This window comes from Maniola jurtina, chromosome 22, assembly GCF_905333055.1.
Source record: "Maniola jurtina chromosome 22, ilManJurt1.1, whole genome shotgun sequence".
Lineage (NCBI taxonomy): Eukaryota > Metazoa > Arthropoda > Insecta > Lepidoptera > Nymphalidae > Maniola > Maniola jurtina.
This window is the reverse complement of record NC_060050.1, coordinates 11,556,559-11,570,844: the sequence shown is the minus strand read 5'-3', so window position 1 is coordinate 11,570,844 and position 14,286 is coordinate 11,556,559. Positions and strand designations below refer to the sequence as shown.

The 14,286-nt window shown below is 37.5% G+C and overlaps 1 long non-coding RNA gene across 1 annotated transcript; it reads right to left on the bottom strand.

Annotated features, from left to right (window-relative positions):
• Window positions 1–6,931: 6,931 nt before the first annotated feature.
• LOC123876656 lies at window positions 6,932–8,084 on the bottom strand. The gene is made up of 2 exons (XR_006798388.1): window positions 7,340–8,084; window positions 6,932–7,234 (listed from the first exon to the last, which is right to left on the bottom strand). It is a non-coding gene; the product is annotated as an uncharacterized LOC123876656 (long non-coding RNA).
• Between the last annotated feature and the right edge of the window lie 6,202 nt (window positions 8,085–14,286).

Genomic DNA, 14,286 nt, shown 5'->3' with positions numbered 1-14,286 from the left:
AATAGAATTATTCTGCTTTTTAAAAAAGTCTTTCTCAAAATCAGACTTGGCATTTTGTCTGAGACTTGTGTTTAAAAAAATATAAGGCTCTAAAAAGTTGTCCTGATAAAAAGATAGCACTCTGTATATTTTTAAAAGCAATAAACCATTCTTTAAGCATTCTTGCAAGTGCATATAATGAATAACAAAACGATGTTTATTATATAAATTTGCCACCAATTTTTTGCTTTGATTTTGAGCAGGAGAATATTTTTCCGCAGCAAATGGTAGGTCTGAATGAGCATCATGAATATTATCCGGATAACATAAATCTACCTCGAGAATATATCCACACTGACTTTTTTTAGAAATGTTCCTTACATCAAAATTTTTAATTTCATTTTCATTTAAAAATTTAAAGTCACGCATTGGCATTTTTTGCATCATAGCAAAACCGTAAAGGTTGACACAGTCTAAATAAATTAAGTACGTACTTGACTCATTTTTATTGTAGGATGGTAAATATTTATTGTTTGCTTCAGCATATCTCAATGAACACTGGGCTAAACCACCTCGAATACCTTTTTCTAACATCTGATACATATCCACATCAGAAATCAAATCAAGCTCAACTTTAGTATATAACAACATTGCGTCCCAACTTAAAGATGGAGATGATACATAATAGCAGGGGTCTAAATTATAATAGTCTAAACTCATATTTCTGAACTTTTCAAAAACGTCGCATAGTAATAAGACATCGCATTGTAAGTATAAATCTGTATACTCTCCTAAGTTTTTTATACCAAAAGTTTTCCATATTTTTAAAGCGTGTTCGTAATCCTCAATGGAAATATTTTCACCTGTGAGTTTATTAAAAAAAATCGAATGTTTTGGTAACTTTGTTTCATTATATTTCTCCCATGCATCCATATAATCATAACAATAGACACCCTTTTTACAGGCCAAATTTAATAAGTGTTCATCCTTAATAAATACACGCATATGCTGAAAATCATTCGGATGAAGACTCTTTGCCAGTTTATCCAAACCCGAACTCAAAAAATTAAATGAATCGATAAACTTCAGTTGAGCAGCATTTGTTTTATCAATAGGTAAAAATTTTGTGAATGATATATATTTTTCTTTAGATTTTGGTATCAAGCTCGTTTTTCCGGTAATTTCTGATAATTCTTTAATAAATAAGTGGCAATCATAACCACTCAAGTTATGAAAAATGATCGGTATAAACGTACATTTTTTTGCATTTATGTTACAAGTGTTGTGAGCAGGGCCTCGGTATTTACCTGTAAAATGGTCATGATCCTTTACTATTATATCATATTTTTTAAACATTGTTTTACAGATGCAGCAAATTTTTGCTTCATTATATGAAGTCAACTCTTCGGTAGTAAGAGGAAACATTGGATTATTTGTATTTAAAATACCGTGCAATCTTTTTACATCTCGCGTAATGCTTTCAACAAATTTTTTACCACAGTTTGGTCCGCGATAGCTTACAAAGTCATTAAGCTCAGGTTTAGAATGGCAACATATGTAATAAGCGAAACAAGATGGTTCATGTGTTTGTATATCTTCAGTATAAAGAGATTTATTTTCGTTTGAATATTTACAAAGCAAGCTCTCAAAATCGCCATATATCACGATAGGAATTCTTTGAGTTCTCTCATAGTTTGAAAAATGCAACTTACTACCATCTTCTGGAAGTACAGTTTGTCTTTTAGCACAATCGTGATTGTGTAGTTTTTGTTCATTTGCGAAATATAAAAAACATTCATCACATAAAAATATTTTAGACTTGTGTTTTGTTAATTGCCTTCGCACAAGTCGGCCAAAGTCTTTAATCAAACAGTAATGGGCTTTGTCATTTTTAGTAATATATAATAAATTAACATGGGTAAGTTTTCGAGCTAAAGTCACATACAAAGGACCTGTAACTGTATTATTGGCTTCTAACCCATAAACATTTACACTAATAGTTGGATTGTTCTTCTCAAAGGTTTTAATATCTTCAATTCCCGGAGGAAATGTCATATTTCTTATGTCAAAAAGCAATGAATAATGAGGATATGATGAAACTCTATTGGAATTAAGTTTTGTAGGATACATTTTAGCAGCAATGCACCATAAAAAGCAACAATCATCGAAATTATGAATATTTAGACATGATTTTGTATTTCTTATATGTGATGGTAATGCCAAATATGATCCACCTTTCAGAGGATTATATTTATTAATATTTATCTCCAAATGACTGATAGAATCAATTGTCCAACCAGATTCTGACTGTTCGAATTCTGCGCATTTGCAAGTTAACTTTTGAGCACATTGTAATAAAAAATTATCAATATCAGTACTTTGGACTATAATACCATATTTAGTACTGAAAGATTTAATAGACTTTTCAAAATTTTTTGGTAAAATATACGAAACAAATAACTCGAAATTTACTTTAATGGCAGTGTGTTTCTTTAGAGATATATTTATGATCTCGCGTGTGGTTTTAAATATTTGTGAAAAAAAACTCTCTGGAACTAAAGTTGTAGAGGTCGGATTTACTTTGTAACTGATTATTCTGTTTCTAAAAGCCGTTTTTATAATTTGCACATTCTCATATCTAGATTGAAATAAACTATTAGATTTATGAGTATTTGTTCTGTTATGTGACGATATAGATGTTTTAACATAAAGGTTACACTCTTTGCAGAAAAACATTTTCAATTTCATAGAATTGCTTATCTTGTTTATCTATTTAGTATCTAGTTTCTCAGTTCTGGTTTTAATATTCTGCGTATAAAAAATCGGTAAGGAAATACAGCTAAATAATAAATCAAGCTATTGGCTAATAAACAGTAAACAGTTATTAATAGAATGGAAGTAATGCGATGTTTCGATATCAACATTCAAACATGTCAAGTATCTAGTTTGTATGGTTCTAGTTTCTCAGTTCTAGATTTTAAATTTTGGATAGTTATGAGATGACTGTATTAAAATAAAGTAATCTAGTTATTTTCAGACAATGTGCAGACTTAGTAAGAGTATAAGGGTTGTAAGTATCACGTTATTAATATCCCAACTTCAAATCTTTCGATATGAACATTTAGACATTTTTATTTAATTTTATATGGTTCTAGTTTCATATGGTTCTAGTTTTTATGTTTCTAGTTTCATATGGTCTAGGCTTTGTATGGTCTAGGTTTTGTATGGTCTAGGCTTTGTATGATCTAGGCTTTGTATGGTCTAGGCTTTGTATGGTTTAGGCTTTGTAATTTCTGTAAAAAAAACACGTTAATTTAATTTTATAGGTTCTAGTTTCATATGGTTCTAGTTTTTATATTTCTAGTTTCATATGGTCTAGGCTTTGTATGGTCTAGGTTTTGTATGGTCTAGGCTTTGTATGATCTAGGTTTTGTATGGTCTAGGCTTTGTATGGTTTAGGCTTTGTAATTTCTGTAAAAAAAACACGTTAAAAAATATTTACAGGCACAAACATAAAGATAGTAATTTAATTGTCATACTTATTATATACAATATGTTGCAGATGAAATATTTTTTGAATTTATTTATGAAAATAATTTCTAAGATTTACAAAATTTAATTTACAAAATTTATCTTAGAAATTATTTTCATTTGCAGGGTATAAAATGGGCTGAATATTTTTTAGTTCAGCCTTACTATCATCAATTAATTTGGTGAGGGACTTCCATACCACCGAATTTAAATCAGTTGCAAGTTTTAGTGTGCAGATGGCATGCTTCCAACGCTCATTGTTCGCGAGTTTCTCCACTTCTTCAGAGTTGTAGACGCGCAGCTCGAAGTAGTAGCTGCCTTTCTTCGATGGGTCTGATTGGGATGTATACCCCGACGCAACGCGCCGACTGAGAAAACTTCTCAATTTCGCAGCGCGCACTGGCTTGCTAGTAGATTCATCCTGAAATTGAAAAATATTCAATTTAGTATCATCTGCGATAATTTCAACTCTCTACCTATTATGGTTCATGAGATAAAGCCCGCTGACAGACAGACGTCCGGGCGGACAGCGGTAGCTTAGTAATAGGATCCCACTGGTACCCTTCGGATATGATCCCTAACAAAATAATAACTTTAACAAACTATATTCATAAATTTATATACAGACCAATTGCCTAACAACATTCTTATTGGGAAGTCTTTTAAAAGCTTTAATCCAATAAAATATAAATAAGACAACTCACCTCAGATTCGGTAATAAACCTCCTCCGCTTAACAGATGGACTCGTAGGTGTATTTGGAGACGTTTCGGGTTCAGATTCCGATCCGCTCGATTCGAACGGATTCTTCGGAGCAGAAGAAGTCACCTCCTTTTTCTTGATCGTCTTCTTCCGCTTCACCTCACGTTTCTTCTTAAGAGACTTCGATGTTGATGGGGGCTGCACCAAAGCGATGGGGTCTTCGTCTTCGTCAAATGGATTGATGAAAGATGAAGAGGCCCTGAAAAACAATTTAAGTAACTATCAACATGAAAACTCCAAATAAAAATTCAATAGGTACCTAGTTGCTTAATTCAAAAATAAACATATAAAATAAAAATACTTACATACTTTATTTCGACTGTTGTTGTCGTCGTATCCAAAACTCGGAAAGAAAGGAATGGTGACGCTTAGGATCGACCTATTTATACGCTCGAATTCTAAAACCTCTTTCATAATAAACGAAATGGATTGAAATAAATTAGATTTAAACATTTGCGCATGTAACTTTAAACACTAAATCATCACAACATAAAACTTATATTTGCGAAAGTAATCAGACTAGATTTATACATTCGTATGAACACTGTCTTACGTATAAATTATTGCCGCATCAGCTATAGGTGTTCGATTTTGAAGCATGGAAGACGCTGTTGTTTATAGTTACGCAGTGAATTGAGATCTAACCGTAAAAGGAATGGTATGCGTCGGACTCGCGATAGTTAAAATGTTAAAAGGTTATACATTTTACTACTTTCCATAGGTAGGTATAAAATTTGTGAAAGGTCTAATAATATTTGCTCCTATTTGATGCTTCAATCTTCTTCCTTGCGAATTTGATTTAAAACTTGAGTGGAAATCCTTTAATTTTCGACGTCAAAAAATATCCTGGATCCGTCTCCAAGATGTGAATTGTCTGTGTATCAAATTTCGGCAAGATTCAGCCGTTAGTCTTTAGTTTAGACAGACGCCTTTTTGCATCACTAATCATACTTATTATAAATGCTAAAGTGTGTCTGTTTGTTTGTTTATTGGTTCGTCCTTCAATCACGTCGCAACGGAGCAACGAATCGACATGATTTTTCGTGGGTATAGTAAAAGAACTGGAGAGATATAGACAACTTTTTATCTCGGAAAATCATAGAGTTCCCGCAGGATTTAAAAACCTAAATCCATGCAGATGAAGTCGTGGGGTCATCAGTGAATTTATTATATTAGTACGCATTGTACGTATTTTTTTCGTCCATTAATCTCTATTTATCAAAGTATTTATAACAATCGAAATATATTTAAATAGCGGGAAATGTGTCTAAATTCATCATTAAAGAATTAATTTTCGATAAATAATAATGTATGATAAGCTTGCACACCTTACTAGAAATCTGCTATAATATATTTTTACTAATAAATCTTTATCCAAAATTCATTGTTTGTAGATCAGAATGGAGTTAATATATCCTAAATATCCTCGCTATGCAACTCAAATCGCAAGATTGCGAAGTTTTGATACCTGGCCTCAAGATTTAAATCAAAAACCTCAAGAAATGGCTGATGCTGGTTTTTTTTATACAGGAGATAGTGATCGCGTGATTTGTTACTTTTGTGATGGCAGGCTCAAAGACTGGGGCATCGAAGATCATCCATGGTCGGAGCACGCACGCTGGTTTCCGTCCTGTCCCTATGTTTTACTTGTGAAGGGTGAAACATACCTACAAAGTGATAGCAAAGATGTTTGTGGTGCATCAAAAGTATCTGAACAATTTGTAAATAACAATATAATAAGTTCTTTTGCAGACAGAAACATATTATGTGTTGAAAATATTAAAGAAACACTTTGCTGCAAAATTTGTCTTGTAGAAGAAGTAGCTGCGTGTTATATACCATGTGGTCATGCTATAACGTGTACTAAATGTGCTTTATCGTTGGATAAAATGTTATGTCCGATATGTGGAAAAGCAATCGTTAATGTAATACGAATATATTTCTGATGAGCTATAAACATTTAAAGAGTCTACCTTTATCCAACCTATTATAAGTATGCGCAAGCCTCGAATCAATCGATCGAAATTCATACTAATGAATACAGCAATGCCGGATCAAGCAGAAACACGATCAATATACAAAAATAATTTGAGCGCAACAAATCAAATGGTTAACTATGCGAGAGCAAACTTTTAGACGTAAAATTATCATGCATATGGGCTCGTTCGCATTTCTTATGAATGCCGCAGTCTCGTCGAACTCATCGTATTATATCATCCACTGTGCGGTGCGGGCGTATGATATAGGATCCGCAATAACTAGTCATTGAGGATTTTGTCTCACTGTTGATAGTGATTAATTGTTGCTTGGATTTAGGAATACTCCATTTATTTAATGTGTTGTTGTGGACAGTAGCCTACATTGGGGATCCTGTATCAAAATTCATGGGGATTTTGTATCACGGTGAGCGTAGCGAACGAGCGTTAGCGAGAGTGATCCAAAATCCCCATGGATTTTGATACAGGATCCCCAATTCAACACTACTACCATTTTATCGTCAAGTTTTGGGACACCCTGTATATTACGGTCTTTTACTAACTCGGCAAGATTCAATAAATCTTTTATTTGAAGTATTGACTCATCAGGTGTTGCTGGTCTTGCTCCACCGCCTGTTTTATTGATTTCAGTTCTGTAGGAACTGCACGACTTCCTTACATTTATCTTCATCGTCTTCCACTGAATTTTCAGTTGACTTAATTGCCGCTGTCTTCCATTTAATTCATTAAACCTAGTACAGAAAATGAAATAAGGGATGATATTAATATTAAAATGAATTTTTGCTTTATAAATGTGGAGAATTATGCTGAAATTCTGCAACATATTCAATTAAAAGTAGAATACCAAGCATACTTACTTTTTGTGGATTTCGTCCCACGCTTCAGTTTTTTTTTGTTGGTATTATTGTCCAGGGACTTGTTTTCAATTATGTGTGCGTAGTCTTTAACCACTCTGCGAAATAAAAGCTGAAAAATAAGTAATTTATTAAGTAATAAGTAATAAGTAGGCGTTATCAATAAAAACCACGAAGCGATACACTTCTGAAAAGACCACATTTTATAATTCCTTACCTTTTCTTCTTCATCCCAGTTGAGGGAGCGACAGCGTTTTTGTTTATAAAACATATAAAAATATATTAAACAAACAAATATAAAACGATTTCTACAAAACTTGAAACTTATTTTGTATTAAAAATAAACTCAACGAAATAAACTATTTATCAACGCAGCAAAGCCAGAAAAGTGAAAACTGGAAAGTGGAAACTGAAAACCGCGTCCCAACTCCTAAATTGTCATTTGTCAAATTCAAAATATTGTCCACAGCATAGAGATAGATCCACAGTCTAAATATTGTCTGTCACTGTCATTATTGTCACAATTTCATTCATTGACTCATTCTTTTTACTTTTAAAAAAAGTGGGTTGCCATAACGCAAGTGTTAATCCCAGAGTAAGGAATGTATTGTTTGTCCAAGGTTACTCCATGATTATTAATAACATTATTAAATCGAAGTTAATACTCGCTTAAGCTTTGGTCTGGTGATCGTGATGCACAACGCTGCGGTATGCGCCGCAACGCAGCGTCACGACGCAGCATTTAGCGTCCCTGCGGTGGTGGTGGTCAGTTGATTTTGCCGCAGCTACCAAGGTAGACGTGTTTTATTCAACTTCTCAGCTATCTCCCTCCAGCAATTTTCTTTAACTATCAAACTTTTATGTTTTTTGTCTTTATTTTTATATAAAGAAAAAAAGGATAGTTGCGAACTAATTCTATTAAATTGTCTTCGAAAAATTCCATATTGACCCGTGACGCACACCCGTGACGCACACCCGTGACGCACACCCGTGACGCACACCCGTGACGCACACCGCACACCGCAGCGTTGAACCCAGAATGACGCCGCGCTGTGCGGGAGTACACCTCCCCACTTCACCGCGCTTGCCCCTCGCCGCGGACGCATACTGCGACGGAACAAGAGAACATTCTCGACGTTTTTCATATGATTGAGTGTCCGGCAACGCATACCGCATACCGCAGCGTTGTACGTCATAATCACCAGAACAAAGCTTTACTCTGGGAGTAACAAGTCCAAGCGTACCTTCGGATTAGGCTTGAACTAAGCATTTTTTATTAATAAGAGTGTTAAAATTTATTTTGAATGCGTTCCAGCATCACTTTGTACTTAGCTTCACCCGGTGACCATATGGATACGTTGCATTCCAGATGGCTTTTCACCAGGGCTTCATACAAAGCACGCGACGCCTTGATGTTAGTGAACACATTCGCTTGTCTTAGGACAAAACCCAAATTCCGATACGCTCTCTTACATGTATCGGCTACATGTTTCCGGAAAAATAGATCGGCGCTGAAGTGAATCCCTAGGTCCCTAACCTCCGTGACCCGCTGCAGCGTTTGCCTTTCCATCTGGTACTGATGGTGGCGCGGGGCGCGCGCGCGGCTGAACGCCATCACAGAACACTTGGAGACATTAAAATGAAGCTTGTTCTCCTGGCTCCACTTGCTGACTGCATCTATGACTTTCTGTAGTCTATCGTGATCCGAGATCTCTTCTACTTCCATGACTAATTTCAGGTCGTCAGCAAACAACAGGCACGTCGACTCAGTTACCACCTCCGGTAAGCCGTTTACCATTAAGATAAATTGGAGGGGCCCTAAGTTGCTACCTTGACTGACGCCTGATCTCGTATAGTAGGGCTCCGACCGGTATCCACCATAGTCGACGTACTGACGTCTGTCGCGCAGGTAGCTGGCGAAGAAAGCAAGCGTTTTGGGCGTACAGCCCACGCGGGCGAGCTTCGCGAGCAGGACGTCGTTGTCGACCGTGTCGAACGCCTTCCTAAAATCAAAATAGGCTACGTCTACCTACTTTCCAGTTGAGATCCCTGATGGGTCGTGATTCTTTGACATATTCCATACCTCGTGAACCAGTTCTCGTAGATGGCTTTAGCTACAGTCTCCGCAGTAATATTTGCGACGGGTATGGCTTCCGGCCAGTGTATATAGCGGTCTATGATTGTTATCCAATACCTGTTGCCATGTCGTGTTGTAGGCAAAGGACCTACTATATCGAGGTGTATGTGCTCGAAACGCTGACTAGTCTGAAACGTACCTATTTTAGTTACGACGTGACAATCGACCTTACTTTTCTGGCACGGTATACAAGTTTTTGCCCATGCGTTTACCTGTTTGTTCGCCTCGGTGTTTCCTTGCTGGCACCTACCTTTGTTGTTGTCCATTTCTCCCAGAGCTCTTTCATGACGACATTCAAGTCTTCAAAAATCTTTTGTTGAATTTCATTAATAGTTTATCGGCTCTGCTCGTGGATGGAACCGATTTGGAAGATTTGCGGGGGTGATGGTCAAGGTCTTTGGTGTCAGAGACTGTCAAGACCGCTCTTACTGCGCTGGGCAGATGACCTTGCCACAGTATCCTCAGTGTGTCATTTGGCACCTTGCCTCGTGCCAGATCGCGCATACGCCGCAATAGTTGTGACGGCCGCTAGTCGCCTAACTCCAGCTCACCCATGAGTCGTATCTCTTTCTCTATTTCGACAAATCTCATTCTTGATTTTATCTTTATCATGGAGGCTAAGTTGTGTCCATTTCTCCCAGAGCTCTTTCATGACGATATTCAAGTCTCCAAAAATCTTTTGTTGAATTTCATTAATAGTTTATCGACTCTGCTCGTGGATGGAACCGATTTGGAGGATTTGCGGGGGTGACGGTCAAGGTCTTTGGTGTCAGAGACTGTCAAGACCGCTCTTACTGCGCTGGGCAGGTGACCTTGCCACACTATCCTTAGTGTGTCATTTGGCACCTTGCCTCGTGCCAGATCGCGCATTCGCCGCAATAGTTGTGACGGCCGCTGGTCGCCTAACTCCAGCTCACCCATGAGTCTCTGGATTTGTCGCGTCTCCGACTCCTCGTATATAGCGAGAAGTCGCGCCTTTAATGTATCGTACCGTTGCGTAGCTGGTGTGGAAACTAATATATCAGTTACCTGTTGAATCGCCTCCTTCGATAATTTGGTTATCACGAGGTTGTAACGGGCTTCGTCTTTCGACCGATATTTTCTATTACCTTTAGCACCGTATTATCCATAAACCGTTGGAAAGTTTGCGCTGCGTTCCTCAGTCCAAAGGTCATGCCTGGGAATTCATACAAACCGAAAGGTGTTGTGATTGCAGTTTTCTCGATATCTCCTTGCTCGACTTCGATGTAGTGGTATGCCCTATTAATATCTAGATGAGTATAAATTGTTTTACCTGATAAGCCGTAAGTAAAATCTTGAATTCTAGGTATGGGGTATCTATCTGGTTTGGTCACTGCGTTTAAACGTCGATAATCTCAACAGGGTCGTATATTGCCGTCCTTTTTCTGGACAACGTGAAGAGGAATGGCCCACTGACTTCGTGATGGTCTACATATACCTAGTTCCTACATATGACGAAACTCTTGCTTAACTTTTTGATACTTACCTGACGGCAGTGGTCGTGGCTTCGCATACACAGGCGGTCCGGTCGTCTCGATATGACCGCGTGTGTACATCGGGCTTCTTTAAATGACACAGGTTTCGTGATGTCTGAATATTCTTCCAACAAATCACGAAACGGATGCGATTCCTGTATACTCTTGACTGTCGCATTACTGCACTTTATTATGGTACCTATAGAGTATAAATGTGTTACGGAATCTACTAACTTTTTGTTGTGTAAGTCTACCAACAATCGATGTTCCTTAAGGAAATCTGCCCCGATTATTGGTTAGGTTTACAAATTATGAACGACCACTAAAAACTACGCCTTAACCCTAAATTAAGTTCTAATGTTATGACGCCAAATGTCTTAATTTCCGTGCCGTTTGCGGCGAATAGTTTGTAATCACTATTACTATGTCTACGGTGTTTAGGACTAACTTTAGAAACCGGTATCACTGATACGTTCGCACCTGTATCGATAAGAAAGTTCATTGTTTGAATCTAACACACATAAGCGATGACATTCGTCCCTATCGATGCACTCTACCACCGCACTAGGTTGCACCCTGTCTAGTTTTCCGGCTTGATTGGCTTCACCCAATTGCACGGAGCCTCACATCGACGTGCTGCCTCCCTGAACCGGAAATGGTATCGGCACAACCAGTCTGGGCTGTGAGGTGTACGTCGCGGCGTGCTGGATCTATGTCGTGATCGAGAGCGATCGCGTCTCCAGGGTCTACGGGATCGCTGGTACTGCTGGCGTCGATCACTGATGCTGCTTACCTCTTCCCGCAGGTTTTTCAGTTCTAGCGACATGTTCCTGAGCTGTGTTAACAGTTCGCTGTTTACCTCCATAGTCGCTGGCATGGATGTTGAGCCAGCGTCCACGGCTGCAATCTCTCCGCTGCGAAGGTTATTCATGATCTTGTCAGCCATCTCAGCAAGGTCTTCTAGCTTAGTGTCTGCTTTATTTGCAGCTAATATTGCTCGGACCCATGGCGGTAAGCGTGTTAGCCAGAGGTTCTTCACGGTGTCACCTGCAGCTCCTGAATTTCTTGCAAGCTCGTTAATCTTGGTAAGAAGCTGGGATGGGTCCATCTCCGAGACCAGTTTATGGAATTGAGCTTCCGCGCTGGCCTGGAACCTCAAACTTTCATAGGTAAACCACGAACTGTTGTAAATTTCTTCCGCTCCTGAAACATTTATGGAACATATACACTCTGTAAATCTGTAAGCTTGCCATATTTCATATATTCAATATTCGTTATATATTTTGTATGGAAAAATAAATAATTCCGCCATCTTGAACTTTTTTCTGTTCACCAAGTAGACCTTCGGGTCCTGATCATCTTTTCTTAAAGAAGAACTCTTGCATCTTCTATACTCTTCGAGATAGACACCGACAAAGTTTGTATGGCGGCCATCTTGAATCCGCCATTTTGGAAATTTTTTTCAGCTCCTTGGCAATTGCATGAAGTTCTGAGTGACATTTGTTCGAGCACCCCCCACCTAACTTCAATACCCTGGCCGTGCTCCTCACCCGTCTCCGAAATCCTCAATCATCAGCTCTCTCCATATTTTTCCTCTGAATCATTTTTTGTCGTCTATACGAAACTATTAGTCCAAAAAAAAATTTTCATACAGAATTTTACAGGAGAGGTGATCAATCAATGAGTCAGTCAATCAATCAGTCAATCAGTGAATCAGCACGAGCAGCTATTAATATATTCATTAATAAAGTAATACCTTTCCGTAAATATGGCAAGCTTACAGATTTACAGCGTCTATTATGTAAATATTAAATATTTTTTAATAAAACAAAACCAACTTCGCACAAAAAAGGAACAAAATAATATTAAAGATACAAATTAAAGCCATATTTTATGTTCTCATTATTATATTTCCAACAATCAATTATTAATGAAGTCGGTGCCAATTGAGACAAAACATTTTGTAATATGTTGACTTCATTATTAATTAATTACTGACTCCCAAACACAAAAAATAGGCATTGTACTTAAACAACTAACCTTTTCCGGTTCCTTTACTTTTGTCGTGCTTACTTTTTTCTCGGCGTAAAGAAGCCAACAAACTTGTCATTTTTTTCCGGCAATCATCTATGCCATAGATGATTGCCGGATTCTATGGAACAGTCCAATGCAGTTGCTAACTCGACCCAAGCATCGTTTTTCAAAATTTTATTGTAATGCTGAGGGTGCTTTGAGTCCCACAAAATGCTTTTATTTCTATAATTTGAAATCAAAAGTAGACACTTATCATTGTCCCAAGACATTTTGAACGCACACAGCACTAAACGCACAACCAGGCAATATTACTATTAACTTTACACTGTCACACTGGAGAGCAACAGGGGTGCGGGGAGGGACGTCGCAGAGCGGCGGGGCGCGGAACGATGACAGAAGCTTGGCTCGGCAAAAAGCTCCAAGCAAATCTGCTCGCTAGAATGCTCGCCAGAACGCTCGATAGAATGCCCGCTAAAATGTTCTCGTATTTTTCTGTGATGTAACATTCGCACGAATGCTCATTACAAGTGAATGCTCAAGTCTTCAGCACCTGTAGCAGCACATGCATAATTAGCAAAAAACCTTCTGGCTGTGTTTCCATCATTGGAATTTCCGCTTCCTTGACGTGGAGTGTCTATAATTAGTCCGAGCTCCTCTCTGATTTTTTTTGAATTTCTTCTTTTTTTTCTTTTTTCTGTTTCTTAACTTCTTCAGTGCGCGCTGACCATTTTTTGAACTGTAAATTGTAGGATATGTGTAAAATGCACTCCATAAATCGTATCCAACAATGGAGTGTCGACAAGCCAAATCTAAAGGTATCATGCCTGTCCTGTTTATTTTGGACTAATTGTAGATCATTCATTTCTACTGGCCTTGCTAGGCATATTGTACACACAGATGTAGATGGAGTATCTGTCAACACTTGTGTAACCTTCCTATCTATCATCTTCAAACTCATATTGTGTTTTACAGAAATGGTTAGATGTTCAGATATCTTGACTTGACTAGGTTGTAGCAAAGAAATTTCAGTCTCTATTCCTGAAATAACTTCCTTTGTTTTTGCCGGGGTTTCTTTAGCAAATTCAATAGATATTGGACGACAAAATCTATTAGATGAGGTAGTCAAATTTTCCCAAACCACTTTATTATTTTGAGACTGAGTCTCTGGATTATCAGGAGTAATTAAAAACTTGGTGTTTAGCCAAACTTGATTATCCGCGATAAATCTTGCCTTAACTCTTGATGAACTGAGTTTCAGTGAGATTAAAATTATCGTTCAAAAATTTTTCAGCAGTTGATATATTAATGTTTACCATGGTCAATGAAAGCCATGCAAAGGTCGTTAATTTTGAATTTTATAACTGACATTTTGTAGTTTTATAAAAAATATTACAATTGCACAATGTACTATACTGAGTCGCACTTTTAAAACAATATAAATTGAATAATTTGAGTTCCAGCTATTTATACGGATCGATCTGGGAATGTGGTCAATAG